The following is a 16,285-nucleotide window of genomic DNA, read 5'->3' on the forward strand; positions in this document are numbered from 1 at the left end:
CCACCTCAGATCTCTCTGTAAGGGAAATAGGACAAAAATAATACAATTGGTAACTACCTTGGAAGTTGGGTTAGAGTATAAAAGCTCAATCTAAGCAATACATTGGTTACCAAATCCATGAAAAAAGATAGTCCCAAACTATGTGGCCAAAGGACTTTGCAGGATCTAAAGGAATAGCAGCTAAAAGGATTCTTTAGAATCTCTTGAAGTGACAACAATATCAATCAGTTGACATATATTATCTGAGCCATGTCCATTATAAAGGACCTGATTTATGTGTATCATGTGTAAGAGAACTTTGTCCAATCACATAGCAAGAACTTTAGTTAAAATGTTAGCATCACAATTGACTAAAGAAATTGGCCTGAAATTATCATATAGTCCAAGATCCTTCACAGGTTTAGGAATAAGAGAATTTACAGCTTATTTTAGAGTAGGAGGGAGTGTTTGGTCATTCTTGGCCTCATTGACTGTATTTAATAATCTAGGTATTAAAGTTTCACAGAACTTTTTGTAAAATTCACTTGGGAACCTGTCTGTGCCAGGAGTCTTTCCAACCTTCATTTCTTTTATAGCCTGAGTCATTTCTATGATTTTTAGAGAAGCATCTAACAGTTCCTTCTGAGAGTCAGAGATCTGTGGCAGAGACAATCCACTAAAAAAGTTTTCTAAGGCATCTTTACTGATTCCGTCTTCATCTAAATACAGTTTTGAATAAAACTGTTGAAGATTGTTTAAAATATTTGACTGTGTTGTATATAATTTATTGCTACTATCATGAACAGCAGCAATCTTATTTCCGTTAGCCTTCTGCTTAAGTCTATATGCCAACAGATAGCCAGCTCTCTTGCCAGATTCTCAGTAGTTTTGCTTCAAACAAAATAAAGTAAACAGCCTTTTGAGTCACAACTTTGTTGATTTAATATCTTAGATGATTTAAGGTTCTGAGTTTCTGAGTGTGGCGGACAGAAGCATAGTCTATATCCAAGATCTTAATTTCTTTCACAAGGATATCAATTCTATGTTATCTCCAGTTTTTTTTTAAAAGTTGTCTTAAGAGAGGATACAGCCTCTGACAAAGGCTTTAAAGACTTCCCAAAGTATGGCTGCTGATGAAGCAGTGGAGGCATTTTTTTGTTTTTGTTTTTAATTCTAATTCCTGATGGATAGAGTTAAAAATGATGATGTATGAAACAGGACACCTGTTTATCTCCGCATTTTAATTAGGGGTACGTCCACTGGGGTCTAAAGCACACATGCAGAGGAGCATGGTAAGATATAGCAGTGATACCAATATCACAATCCGTGCCAGAATTTATCAAATTTTGTGACACTAAGAAATAGTCTAACTTTGAACATGTTGAATGAACTTCAGAAAAGGAAAGGGGAAAAACAAATTCTGTAGTCTCTGGCTGTAGGATTTCCCAATCTTCACACATCATGTAAACCTAAACCAGGATTGTATGAATGATATACCTGACACATATTAGTGTTTCCATGTGGCAATGGAGAAGATTTATTAAGGACTGGGTCTAGAGTTTTGTTAAAATCTACAGCTATAATAATAGAATGGAGGCCTATACCATTTATAATTATAATCACCCTGATTTGGCCTGTAGAGACTGACAAGGACAATTATAGAATTGCCATTTTCAGCCTTTAGGACAGTAAATCTGCCCTCTCTGTCAGACTCTGTACTCAAAATATCAAATTTTTATGCATTAGTATAGCAATGCACCTCTCTTTAGAATTAAAGCCACTAGAAACTGAAAGGCTTACTCAATATCTATTCACTTTATAAGCTTCAAGTTCTATCAGATGTGTCTCCTGAAGAATGGGAATGTTACCATTCACTTTTTAAAACACTGAGTGTATATATATATACACTTATAAAGTGAATATATATATATATATATATATATTGCTTATTAGGGTTATTAAAACCCTTTTATGCCAGGAGACACATTATTGGAGCCGACATTGTTAAAATGTACTGGATAAAATATAAAGTTGCTTTGTGAATAAATGAGACGTTGCAGATTTTCTTGTGCAGCATATAGTTCTTGCATATGTAAGCAGCAAATGTTATATAATCCAAGGGTAGGTGCCTCTTCCTGATAAACACTATAAAGAAGTGGGAATAAATTCCCAGCATGGGAGGGCAATTGGAAGGGGATAGAAAGGGGAATTGAATATTGAAAAGACAGTGGAAAGAGAAATATGTAAATACCATATAATCAAATAATCTGTTAAACAGTCCAAAAATACACACTTGACACAGAGGGCGGGGGGAGGGAGGGTGGCTGGATCAAGTGAAAACTTGGAGATCCTCACAGCCCTGGAGACTCAAAGATTACAACTTTAGTGATCACGTATTACCAATAGAATCTTGATACATTAGTCCAAAAGAATCACCATCTAACAGAGCAATGATAAAACAAAATTACTAATCAATTGATTGATTTTAAGCTGGTACTTCTTTCTTGTGAGTCAAGATAATAGGGAGTAAATTGATAATAACCCTTCAGCCCTAGTGAGAGTTAATTTTCTTTTTTTTTTTCTTTCTCACCCATCATAGAGATACAATATCAATCTCAGAGAGCAATACATACATTCCATAATGTTGCATCATTCCTTAGATGTCTCCACTTGTGAAGGAGAAGTTTGCAGATTTTTTGAAGTGTTCTTCTGCCTCCTGAGGGGAACAGAATGATACTATCTTCTTACCATTCTTAATATGGAGCAATGCTGGGTTTTTTAATTAAATACCTTGGGAAAGTTTTTAACCTAAACTGGTAAAAATAAGCTTAGGGAGTCTTTCATGCGGGTCCCCACATCTGTACCCTAGAGCTCAGAGTGGGGAAGGAACCCTGACAAGCTCCTTAATGGTAAACTTCAGGAACTTCACAATTAATGTTCTAAGGCATCTCTCCTGGAGCTGACTTGTGGGTAAGGCCCAAGAGTGTCCAAAATCTAGCGGATCTAACAACTGAGTTAGCAGTTTAGGAACAAATTCAGAAGGTTTACCTTTCTGTGTTCCCTCAGGGACACCCACAATCCTGATGTCACATTTCTGTGGGTGTTTTTCCAGACCAATTAGCTTTGTCTTAATAGTCTTGATATCATTAAAGTTCTCTATAACCTCTATTTTGTTCTCTTTGAGATCATCTTCCACTTCATAAATTCTGTGTCTTGCTTCACCTATCTGTCTGGATAGAGCTTGTAGCGCATTCTCAATCTCACTCATGGTGGTTGTCAGGTTGAAAGTGTAGATTTAATTTCAACAGTATTGTTACTGTGGTTCTTATTCTTGGTAAAACGGTGGCAGGAGATAAATCAATGGAGATATGCCTGGCTGCTCAATAGGTGGCTGGCACAAACAGTACAAGAGTGCCTTCACTTAAATCTTCATTTTATTTTAGTCTCAAGCACTTACAAATCCGCAACAGGTTAGTAAAACACCCAAAAAAAAATCAATAATTACCAAAGTCTTCGAGTGGTACAACAACCATCTGATTGGATCATCTTTTAGCTGCCTCTGGGGACCTTAAACAGTGTTCCTGAAATAGTGTCTCTAAAGAGTCACTTTCTCTCCTTGGTTAGTGTAACAATAACATGTCAATAAAAATATTTGTTAAGCAAACAACTTCAAAGTTTAAGCAAGAGGTTTCCCCAAATCATTCATTAGACAGATGTGTTTTTGCAGAGTCCACATGTCTTGAGGACCCTGATACACAAATCCCAAAGGACAGATGTAGATAAACTTCCTGTTTTTTTTTTTTCCCCCAAAAGACTTACCTCAGCAATTTCAACAGATCTTATCAGGGAGAGCAGAGGGTCAGGCTCTCCCTTCGGTCCCCTCCCCACCTGGCTTCTTGCTTAGATATGTTAAAGCCATTCTAGAGACCTGCTAAGACCTACTGATTTAGCTGCGTTGGGCAATGAGCATGATAATCGATATTGCAGTTATTGGAAGTGGCTCAGGTTTTTTGTTGATTCTCCAAGATCTCCCTATACTAGAGTGACCAGATAGCAACTGTGAAAAAACAGGACAGGGGATGGGGGGTAATAGGCGCTTATATAAGAAAAAGTCCCCAAAAACAGGATTGTCCCTCTAAAAATGAAACATCTGGTCACCCTACCCTATACAGTATCTGTGGCCACCTCTTGTAGTACAACCACCAGCTGTGTTCCATCAGGCTCAGGCATCATTTTGTTTGTGGAAGGTGGGGAGGCAGGTCTCCTCTGTTTTGTTCAGTACTATCAGATTCAGAAAAGAAGATGTAGAGCTAGATGGCTTCTTGGGGGTTTCAGCAGTTGGACACAATATTTCTCGGCACTGGATGGTGGAATTTACGGGACGATGTTTGGGAATTCCCCATGGGCCACTTCAGAGGTCAGCAATATGCATCTATCTCAGACACACAGCACTCTGGTGTCCCTCCTATATACTTTAAAGATAGTGTCCAAATAACCAATATCAAGTAATCCTCTCAAAACATGAGCCACACTAGCTTTAACTTACTTCCATTAACAAAATAAAGATAGAGATGCAAATAAAAATGGTGTAGAACAGGCAAAGAAAAGGGATTTTTTTTTCATTTCATGAAGAAGAATGTATGCAATATTCAAATAGCACAAAACAGAAAACAATTTGGATGGAAATGGAAGAATCTTGTGAAGGTGGTGGTTTTTCCAAAAATCTTAGGTGCTTGGGATTTATGCAATGTGTTCACATTTGACAATCTTTACTTGTATTTTGAACTGTGGGGGTTTCAATGGTGATTCAATTTAAAAGAAACAAAACTTTTATTAATAGCTTAAAGGTACCCTCCCAATTAGTAAAGTGCTCATATGATGTTCCAGTGTTCTAGGAATTTCATTCATGATACCTGGATAGTTTTCAAACAGCATTGTCTTCCACACAAAATTACATTTAATCAACCCCCCCAATTTTCCAGTGAAAGTGTTTGCTTTTGATGGAAAATTTTTAACTTTTCATAACAAACTAAAACATCTGAACATTTAAAAAACCTTGCATTTTGGGTGAAAACTGAAAACTTCTGGCTGAAAAAAAAAGTTTGGAAATGTCATGAGGGTGATTCATGGATAAAGTATTAATAGTACATCATGCCCCATTCTACCCTATTTGCTGGGCCTCCTAGCTACATATGTCATGATGCACCATGGCTATAGGACTCCCATGATGTCTCTGCAAGAGGGAAGACCATAGTGCATCACGTGAGATGTAGTCTAGTGAAGGAACATTGAAGATAATAGGGAAATAAGATATTTAAACTACAACTACCAAAAGGAACCGTAATGGCATTTCTAAATTGAAAGTTTGCAGTTTTCAGACGACAAAAATCAGTTGTTCTTTTTCCCCCCAAAAAAGTATTTTATTCTATGGGAATTCTCTCCCCTATTATATATCGAGCTCTACACCTAAAATGGTGTGTGTTTGTGTGTTTCATTTTCAGGAATCAAAATGTGTAGGATATAATAAAATTCTTGTGCAAGATGCATTGCCAAACTGAGTAGAATTCACTCTGTTAATCAGGACCAAAGAAGTCAGGGGAATGAGTGTTAAATGTGATGAATAGTGTTTGGAGTGAAGAGAAAAGTCAAAAAGCTGTTCCTTTGCTTATTCAGATGCCTGTTCCTGAGGGGGAAAAAAATCCTCCACTTCCAGAAATATACATGTGTTGCTGTTGTGTCAGAAGCTGGGAGGAGTAACACAAGCAACCATTTTTTTAAATATACTATTTTCTTTTGTATGAGTATTTTGTGGCCCCCAAATGCCCTAAAAGTATTGTAGTTTTTTAATTTAAAAATGTGGTCACTGTATATATTAGAGATGTAGGGTGCTTACAGACAGAGGTTCCTCTAAGTGGGTGTGTACATATTGTTCATTAGAATTATTCTCTCTCTTCCTCTCCTTGTGTTCCAAGGCTCTATGCATGTGCTTTTCATGCAACTTGATTTTTCACCTTATTTTACTTTCTTTTTTCTTTTCATCCTCTCCAAAGCAGAATGCAAATACAGCAAGGTTCAAGTTAAACTTCTAGACCCAGGATGTTTGAAAGGGTTTGAAATGAGGCAATATGAGTATCCCCATCTCTGACTTCCAGTTTATAAGAAAAGGCATGATGAACAGCTGGAAAAAATCCAACAGCCAAACAGTTTTCAAAGTGATATTTTGTATCTAAAAGGATGGTACAGAATTGACAATTAGCAACTCTTGTTTATTTGGCAAGTTTAATTCTATGTTGGTGCATATGGAAGAAAATGGCTATAACAGGAACTATGTACTTAACAACAGTTTAGGAGATGAGTAAGTTATTTTCATAGATCTGAAAAAGCAGGTTTTATGGTTCGAATGTCTGAATTAAACAGCTTAACATTTTAATAGTAATTTGAGAAAAAACAGAGGAATTTGCAGAACTGTAAAAGAAGCTAATGAGAAGACAGAATTACAAAAAATATAATTCACACCATCTGGGACGCCTACGCAGCATTGTCTGCTAGATTCAGATTGATTATGTTTGTGAAAGGTGCTGAATTGGCAGCACTGGGTAATATATAGTCACTATCCATCCTGAGGTCCTCTGTGTATCCAAAGGAGAGTGATAGTGTGGTCTGGAGCAATGTGGCCTCTGCGTTGAGCCAACAGTATGCCTCAATCCTATCCTCCAGTGATCAACTGTAAGGTGAGAAGGATAGTCCAGTCTTCCGTCTCCCCTCTACATTGAACAGAAGTAAATCTCAAACCCCTTCTCCATCTTCTGCCTTCCTCACAAGGCAAAAAAGAGGCATGGGAGGTGAGTTGAGAATGAACATAATATATGGGCCTAAGTTTGATTCCCTTCAGAATGTTTTCTGTTTCTCATGGCCCCATCACTGTGCTATCTCAGCTCCTCCGGGTCTTTAAAAATAATGATAAGAAATGAGGTGCTGAGCTATGTGCTCCTGTCTTTTGGGTTTCACTTCTGCTATGAGGCACAGGACCATTGAAAGCTGTGCAGTGGAGATTTCTTAATGCAGCATCAGGTTTCCCTGCACTCCCTTACTCTGCACCCACAGGGTACGATCAAGCTCTCCATTATTTCTTAGTTCCTTATAATTTCCTTGTTCTTTGTCAAAACCTCAGCAGTTGAAGTTCTTTGTTTAAAAATGAACAAATAAATTGTCCATGCTGTCTTAATTGTAATAAGATCCAGTCTTTGCTCGATCCTAAATTAAGTCGATGAGAACTAGACAGCTGCTTGTCCACTAAATTGAAACTTCTGTATGATTTTGAAATTATAGGTTTTTTTTAAATAGCATGAGTGTAAATCTAATTGTAGTTATGCATGATTTTCAAATAATATATTTATTTGGTGTGTGGCTACGCAGCCACGCTGCCATCCTAGACCCTCATTCTGCAGAATGTACATCATTCTAATGCAAGTGCTATAAAAGGAGGGTGCATGCTAACATCAAAACTGCATATCAGAGTGTGCATAGACACAAGTTATGAGTTGATTTCCAGTTTGAAGATTTAGAGATTTGGCCTGTACCAGTCACAATGGTTTGCTCACCACTTGTTTCCAATTTTCCAGTCCCCATAATGAAGAGGAGATAGAAGATTGGAGGAGACACTGACAGTGGTATTGAAAGATAAATGATTGAGGGAAGTGATGAAGGTCCTCAAGAGTCATGCTGAGATAACAGCTCACTCCTACCTCAACCTGCAGCATCTTTCATTCCCTCCTCAATCCAGACATGAATTTAGCTGTTGAACCCCCTGAAGGTTCCATAAACTGTGGGTGGGCACTCATGTTAAAGTCATTTCTTTTAAACTTTCCAGCTCCTGGGTTAAACCCAGACAACTATGATAAGGATTCCTACAATAAAAACAATGCAGAGGAAAATTGGAAATTTGTTGGTGACTCTTTCACACTGGGGTCAGTCATCAGCAGCAGTTCCATGAAATCTGCTAATGGCTCACTATGGGGGAAAGAGAAAATGTTATTGCCTGCAAACTGTGTTACCATAAACCAACACAGAAAAACTTTTTAAACAGACAGATTTTGCTGGAAACCTACTGAATTTCACTGTAGTTTTAAGTGTTCAAACACAGCTTCTCTGATATATACTGCCTGTGCTTTCATGTGTATAAGCTTGAGCTACTAATTAATATGTGATTGATGCAGCGTTCTAATGTCCCAGGAGGAACATCGGTTGGCAAACATTAAAGGAAAAACACCCCATATACTATACCCACCATTCCTTGGTTCTCTAACAGTCACTTTTTTTCCCCTTCCTCTTCTCCCCCTGAAATCACATTGTTCACCTGTAACTCATTCTTTTCCCCTGAGCCATGTTCTTGTCCAATGCTCAATTACTTTGTCTCCCCTTTCTGTGGTTTTCTTCTCTTTATTCCTCCACTCTTCTTACCCGTTTCTCTTTCCAAGTCATTGTCCTCCTTTCTCCCACTCACGGGCCACTACCCTGCACTATCTTCCACTGGCTCCAACTTCCATGTCAGCTCTTTTGGCAGTATAGAATAGGTTCCTTTTCAACAGTCGCCCCCGTTCAGTATGGGTTCCCAGCCATAGACTTTCCAGCTGGCACACTCTCTACCTGTCTAACACTCTAAGTCAGCTCTCATCCTAGCTGTCACCCAGCCCAAGAGAAGCGGGCACCTTCTGCATAACTCTTATGTTAAGGAGGGCTCCTCAGAGCTGATATAGTCAGTATGTCAGGCTGGCAGAAATTGCCAGAAGTACATAGGCCCAGATCCTCAAATGTATTTAGGCACATAACTCCCATTGATTTCAATGGGAGTTAAACACTTAAATACTTTTGACGACCTGGGTTATACCAACTACAGTGTCCCAAAATAAGGACCGGGATGGATCTTTGGTCTTTATACCATTTGTATGTTTTTTTTCCCCAGTGTTCTTCTGATAGCCTTTGTATCGCTAACATTTTTTCAGTGAAATTCAGAGCCTGAATGTAAGGGACCAGCAGTGGGTGTCCAACACACTAGCTATATGCTGTAGCTCTTTGAAAAGATGTCCATTGAAAAGATCAGAAATGGAAGGTAAAATTTGCTTCTCCATGGTCTTAATCTAGAACTTCAGTGCTGATGAGACTAAGAAAGCCCTGCCAGCTAACAGGAGGACAGATATAAAACTATCTCCTGAGCTTATTTTACAAGTTATCTCCTCAAAGGGCTGGAGAATTTGCATGACATACGTCTGTTCAATTTCTGTCTGTGCCCAAGTCAGCACCTTGGTTTTAGGTTCTTTGGAATGGAAACCAGTCAGAGTCTACTTGTTCCCATTCAGCTATCTTTTATTTTAATTATGTCAGTAGCTCCATAACTTTTCATTTTGCTTTACAGAGCTTTTTAAAAGACATGATTCCCTGCCCCAAACAATGTACATCAGAGACAGATAGATGAAGAAGATAAAAAGGAAGGTGTAGGCAAAGAAGGAATGTGGTTTAAAACAAATAAAGGTATGAGTCATATTATATTATGAGTGAATTGTATGTCTGATTTTAATAAAATGGCACTGAGATAGGGCAAAGAGGGAACAGCAGATAACACAGAAGTTGGCAATGATAAGTGAGATATGAATTTTGAGAAGTGCTCTGATGGAAGAGAGATGTCATTCCAGGTGTGGAAAAGGGCATGGCGATGACAGTTGATGAGAAGACAAAGGGAGGGACTAAGTGGAAAGAGTGGAGAAAGTTGAAGGGCTGAAAAAGGAGTGTTGGAATGCAATAGAGGAAGGGTCAGAGCCTTAAAAGAGAGGACAAGGGATTTAAACTTTATGCAGAAAGTGCCAGGGAGTTAGAGAAGAGCAATGACAAGGATGATGTGGTCAAAATAGCAATGGAGGGAGATTATGTCATTTATGACTAGGTAGAGGCTGGAGAGGTGTGGGTCACAGCATCCCAATAGAGGGAGCCAGTATATGAGCCATGCTTCGGGGACAGAGATGGAAAGGAAGGGGGGGAATTATAGATTGTGAAGCAACATGATTTGGCAAGAGCTGGGTTGTTGGAGAGAAAACAAAGCAGGAGTTAACGGCATCTCCAAAAGTTTGAGCTTCAGTGATAAGGACAGTAGAGTGGTTAATGGTGAAAGAGATGGGGCAGAGGAGAAGAGTTAGGAGAAAAGATGAGAAATTCAGGTTTTGCAATGTTTATTTTGATTAAGTGATAGGAATATCCAAGAAGACTGAACAAAGAGAGATGAAGACAAATGCAAGCTTGGGCAGAGATCAAGGGTGGTTGGTGGACTTGAGGCCCTTCTAGGTATGTTGTGAAAGAAAAAATATGGGAGCAGATGAGGTCACCTAGAGAGCAGGGCGTAAAGGGAAAAATGGAGGTGACAAAAGTCAGACCTCTGGAGAATAAGAGTAGAGTTGACGGAAAGGAGGAAGAAAGTCCACCAAAGACAATGCTGGAGTAATAGACTCATAGATATTCACATAAGAAGAAGGTCACAAGGAGAAGAGGGTCAGCATTGTCAAATCATGAAGCAGGTCCTCAAGGGACTCATTTTGAAGCACTTGGAGTAGAGGAAGGTGATCATGAACAGTCAACATGGATTCACCAAGGGCAAGTTATGCCTGACCAACCTGATTAACTTCTATGATGAGATAACTGGATCTCTGGATATGGGGAAAGAGGTGGATGTGATATACCTTGACTTTAGCAAAGCTTTTGATATGGTCTCCCACAGTATTCTTGCCAGCAATTAAAAAATGTGTGGATTAGATGAATGGACTATAAGGTGGATAGAAAACTGGCTAGATCATTGGGCTCAATGGTTAGTGATCAATGGCTCGATGTCTTGTTGGCAGCTGGTATCAAGCGGAGTGCCCCAAGGGTTGGTCCTGGGGCTGGTTTTGTTCAACATCTTCATTAATGATCTGGAGGATGGTATGAACAACACTCTCAGAAGATTTGCAGATGAAACTAAGCTGGGAGGAGAGATAGATAAGATGGAGAGTACGGATAGGGTCCAGAATGACTGAGGCAAATTGGAAGATTGGGCCAAAAGAAAATCTGATGAGGTTCAAAAAGGACAAGTGCAGAGTCCTGAACTTAAGATGGAAGAATCTCATGCACTGGTACAGTCTGGGGACCGACTGGCTAAGTGGCAGTTCTGTGGAAAAGGATCTGGGGATTACAGTGGACGAGAGTTGGACATGAGTCAACAGTGTGCCCTTGTTGCCAAGAAGGCTAATGGCATATTGGGCTGCATTAGTAGGAGCATTGCCAGCAGATTGAGGGAAGGGATAATTCCCCTTTATTTGGCACTGGTGAGGCCACATCTGGAGTATTGCATGCAGGGGCGGCTCTACAAAGTAGGCTGCCCCAAGCAGCGCGGAGCGCTGCGCCGCCCTTCCCCAGTCCCGCGGCGGGTCCCCTCTTCCCGCGGCTCCGGCATCCTGGGGAGGGCGGCATTTGGCTCCTGTGGAGCTCCCGCCGGCATGCCTGCGGCAGGTCCACCGGAGCCCGGGACGAGCGGACCTGCCGCAGTCATGCCTGCGGGAGCTCAACCGGAGCCGCGGGAAGACGGGACCCGCCGCAGGCATGCCGGCGGGAGCTCCACCGGAGCCAAATGACGCCCTCCCCAGGATGCCGCCCCAAGCGGGCGCTTGGCCCGCTGGTGCCTAGAGCCGCCCCTGATTGCATGCAGTTTTGGGCCTCCCACTACAGAAAGGATATGGACAAATTGGAGAAAGTCCAGCAGAGGGCAACAAAAATTATTAGATGGCTGGGGCACATGACGTATGAGGAGAGACTGAGGGAATTGGGGTTAGGTAGTCTGCAGAAAAGAAGAGTGAGGGGGAATTTGATAGCAGCCTTCAACTACCTGAAGGGGGGATACAAAGAGGATGGAGCTAGGCTGTTCTCAGTGGTGGCAGATGACAGAACAAGAAGCAATGGTCTCAAATTGCAGTGCAGGAGGTCTAGGTTGGATATTAGGAAAAACTATTTCTCTGTTAGGGTGGTGAAACACTGGAATGGATTAGGAGGTGGTAGAATCTTGACAAAGCCCTGATTTAGTTGGGGTTGGTCCTGCTTTGAGCAGGGGATTGGACTAGATGACCTCTTGAGGTCTCTTCCAACTCTAATCTATGTTTCTATGAAAGACAGCAGAGAGACTGAGGAGAATGAAGATGTAGAAGATGTAGAAGAGTTCCATAGACTTGACAAAGAAGAGGGCACTAGTTACATAGTCAAGTTCCATCTTGCCACTATATCTTCAGGTGCTTAACTTATGATGAGACCCATTTCCACTTATTGTCAGAGAACTTGGAGACATCTGAAGGTGAATGCTCAAAACAGGTGACCAGCTTTTGTCCAAACATGAGCATTTCTTTCACACAGACTAGTTTTAATAAAGCCTCTCATAACAAATATATTACACTTACCTACAGGTTCTCTATATTAGTGACATTATTTTGGAAGAACATGCAGATGTTCCCTTCAGCAATCACATTTTTAAGCATATAAAATTATAATAAATAAGAAAAAACATTGACTATGGAAGTCACTGTGAAAAATCTCATGGTGCAGAACCACTGATCTCCTTCTGAAGATGTTAGATAGTTGGTGGGTTGAAAAACCAGAAAAGATACAAATGAATTGCTGGCTATGGACTTTAGTGTTAATGTGAGTGCTAGGCAAATTTGATCATCAACTCTGAAATACACATGTATAGGCATTATTTTAGGATAGGCATTATTAGAGTTGTATAGGCATTATTTTAAGATAGTCACATGTCTCACAAATGATGAAGTTGTGAATGAATGAATTGCATACAAACTTTATACAACACAACTATGAGTTAAGCATGCATTACAGAAAGTATTTAGGAGTGATTTTGTATTCCTCGTTCTATCAAGTCAGATGCCCTTAGTTACCATTAATCCTGTACAAGTCTTAGAGGGAGCCATGAAACCCAAACAGCATTTGTAGCTCTAAAAAAAAATTGAATCCCATTGGTTAGCTGGATCACTTTCTAATGATTTTAATATTTTAATATCTATATTTTAATCTTGCAGAGTCAAGAGAGATCAGACTTCTTACCACCTGAAGCTCTTTTCATACATCCTCCAATTGTAATATTCAAACTTATATTCAAGTTTGTTGATGTTTTTCTAAGGGTACTTTAAATTTTGTTTTTTACCGGCATGTAAATCACTGCTTTAATCTCATGAACAGTTTCTCTTGGATAGTTTCCCACACTGGACCCATTCATATACAACATTTTCTCTTTGGTAGCAGAAATACTAAGTAAAGTACACAGATTTCATTGATCTGGACATAAAACTAAGCAGTGCCAAAAGAAGTGGAAATGGATGATAATACAATTGCCCCAAGAAGCAGATTTTGAGTGGAGTATACTTATAAGATCCCACATATACCATATCTGAGGACTATTTCAATCTTGATATTGTAATGAGGATGATTTCCATTTGTACCATTTCCATTTCAATAACAATAATTGTCTCACTGGGAAGTTAAATATGTCAAGTTCTGTAATTGTTACTTATCTTTGACACCTGAGCATGACACTAGAATTGGCATTGCCTAAATATTCCAAATATTCCATAAAATACTATTATCAATCACAGGCCAAATACTCTAACTGAATTTCTGGGGCCCCATTACCTGCTGGTGTAAATAGGTGAAACTTAATGGAGCTGTGCTTATTTACACTACCAGATGATTTGCCATTTTGCCATCCAGTTCTTCAGGAAATTGCAGCACCCTGTGTTTAAAATATTCAGGCCCGGTTCACCTATCATTTACACCAGTGGAGCTCCATTGAGTTTGATGAGGTTAGAACCCATTTGTAAGTGAGGGGACAATCAGGCCCAATTTTTTTTAAAAAATTGCATTAACTCCAATTAGAGAGGGTCCAGCCAGATTTGGAGAACTGAATGTTTGGAATCTCATAGGTAGCAAGGAATAAACAGTTAAGTTTGCATTTGGGAGGGTGCGGGGAGTGGATACATAAATTCTACTTGGGCCTGTGACATTGGGGGAGCCTTTCATTGCTGAGCTCCTATTAGATTTTACAGCTTATTCTCCACTGTTTTGGATCATATATAGACATCTGCAAAAATTCTGATCTGGTAGCATTTTATACTCCTTTGGAATTGGTATAAAGAACTGCACAATGTCTAAAGCAGTGGAGAAATGCTTTCAGTCATACCACTAGTGAATTGCACACACTCTACACCTTGAGATGATTCTCCTTTTGTGCAGAGTCTGTATAGCTAAAGTTAAACTGGCTTGCTCTGGGAGGTGTAAACACAAAACTGGGAGGAGGATGGTTAAGAAAAAATACACAGCATATATTTTCAGTCTGGGTGCCTTGGTAAAGTTATTGTAAGTGGCTGGTATAAACTACAACTGCAATGAAGCAGCTGTAGCTACAAAGGCAAAGTTGTTGTATGTGAACCTCCCTTGGTGGTAATATATATCAAGGCCACATTCTGCCTCTGCTCATCTGATAGTATCTTGCTGCAAGCCAGTATTGTAGGTAACAGATTTTAGGTAACTTTTATTACAGTGGCTGCAGCATGGGAATGAGGACTTGTCCACTTTACTTGGCATTTTCCTGTATCTGTTTTCACATAGTCAACTGGAAATCTTTTTTACTCATGTATTATACAAGATCTCCCAGTAGCAGTGATGGGTCCATTAGTTCAGGGATTAGAAATGCACCTGTGAGCCACAGAGACAAGGAATTAATAGAAATAAATAGCGTTATGTAACATAATGGTAGTATAAAACAGACACTAAAGCAGATGTTTTTTCTCCAATAACAGCTTATTTTGTTGACTACCAGGTCCCTACTAACTCTCCCAAATGCAAGGCTGCCCTATTATAGGAACTTTTTTTCTCAGCATGTCTTTCTGGAGATTGCCCTTTAAATTTGCCAGAGCCAAGCAGCTGCAGCCCAATTAGCCATTTTGCAACTGCTTTGGCTTGCTGCATGTCTCTCCCCTTCAGCTGGGCAAGGATCTTTAAGACTTATCTTTTTCCTTTATTATTCCTTTGGAGATAATACATTCTTACAGGGTGTAGTTGCTGATTGCTCAAAGGAGCTCCTGTCAGCATTTGTGCATTTTTTGTTGTAAAAACTATTGGAGAATCAGGCTGGTATAATTTTAGTCAGTTGCACCAGAATTACCTATGGTAGTTTTCACATATGTCCACCAGACTCAATCTCCAAGTGCTTATGTTCTCCAAGGGAACAAAGGGTAGGAATAAATGGTAAATTTTCAGAATGGAGAGGGGTAACTAGTGGTGTTTCCCAAGGGTCAGTCCTAGGACCAATCCTATTCAACTTATTCATAAATGATCTGGAGAAAGGGGTAAACAGTGAGGTGGCCAAGTTTGCAGATAATAAACTGCTCAAGATAGTTAAGACCAAAGCACACTGTGAAGAACTTAAAAAAGAGCTCACAAAACTAAGTGATTGAGCAACAAAATGGCAAATGAAATTTAATGTGGATAAATGTAAAGTAATGCACATTGGAAAAAATAACCCCAACTATAACAATATGATGGGGGCTAATTTAGCTATAACTAATCAGGAAAGAGATCTTAGAGTCATTGTGGATAGTTCTCTGAAGATGTCCACGGAGTGGGCAGTGGCAGTCAAAAAAGCAAACAGGATGTTAGGAATCATTCAAAAAGGGATAGAGAATAAGATGGAGAATATCTTATTGCCCTTATATAAATCCATGGTACACCCACATCTTGAATAGTGCATACAGATGTGGTCTCCTCATCTCAAAAAAGATATACTGACATTAGAAAAGGTTCAGAGAAGGGCAACTAAAATGATTAGGGGTTTGGAATGGGTCCCCTATGAGAAGAGATTAAAGAGTCTAGGACTTTTCGGCTTGGAAAAGAGGAGACTAAGGGAGGATATGCTAGAGGTATATAAAATCATGAGTGGTGTGGAGAAAGTGAATAAGGAAAAGTTATTTACTTGTTCTCATAATATAAGTACTAGGGGCCAGCAAAAGAAATTAATGGGCAGCAAGTTTAAAACAAATAAAAGGAATTCCTTCTTCACACAGTGCACAGTCAACCTGTGGAACTCCTTGCCTGAGGAGGTTGTGAAGGCTATAAGAGGGTTTAAAAGAGAACTAGATAAATTCATGGAGGTTAAGTCCATTAATGGCTATTAGCCAGGACGGGTAAGGAATGGTGTCCCTAGCCTCTGTTTGTCAGAGGGTGGAGATGGATG

This window comes from Mauremys reevesii, linkage group 2, assembly GCF_016161935.1.
Source record: "Mauremys reevesii isolate NIE-2019 linkage group 2, ASM1616193v1, whole genome shotgun sequence".
NCBI lineage: Eukaryota > Metazoa > Chordata > Testudines > Geoemydidae > Mauremys > Mauremys reevesii.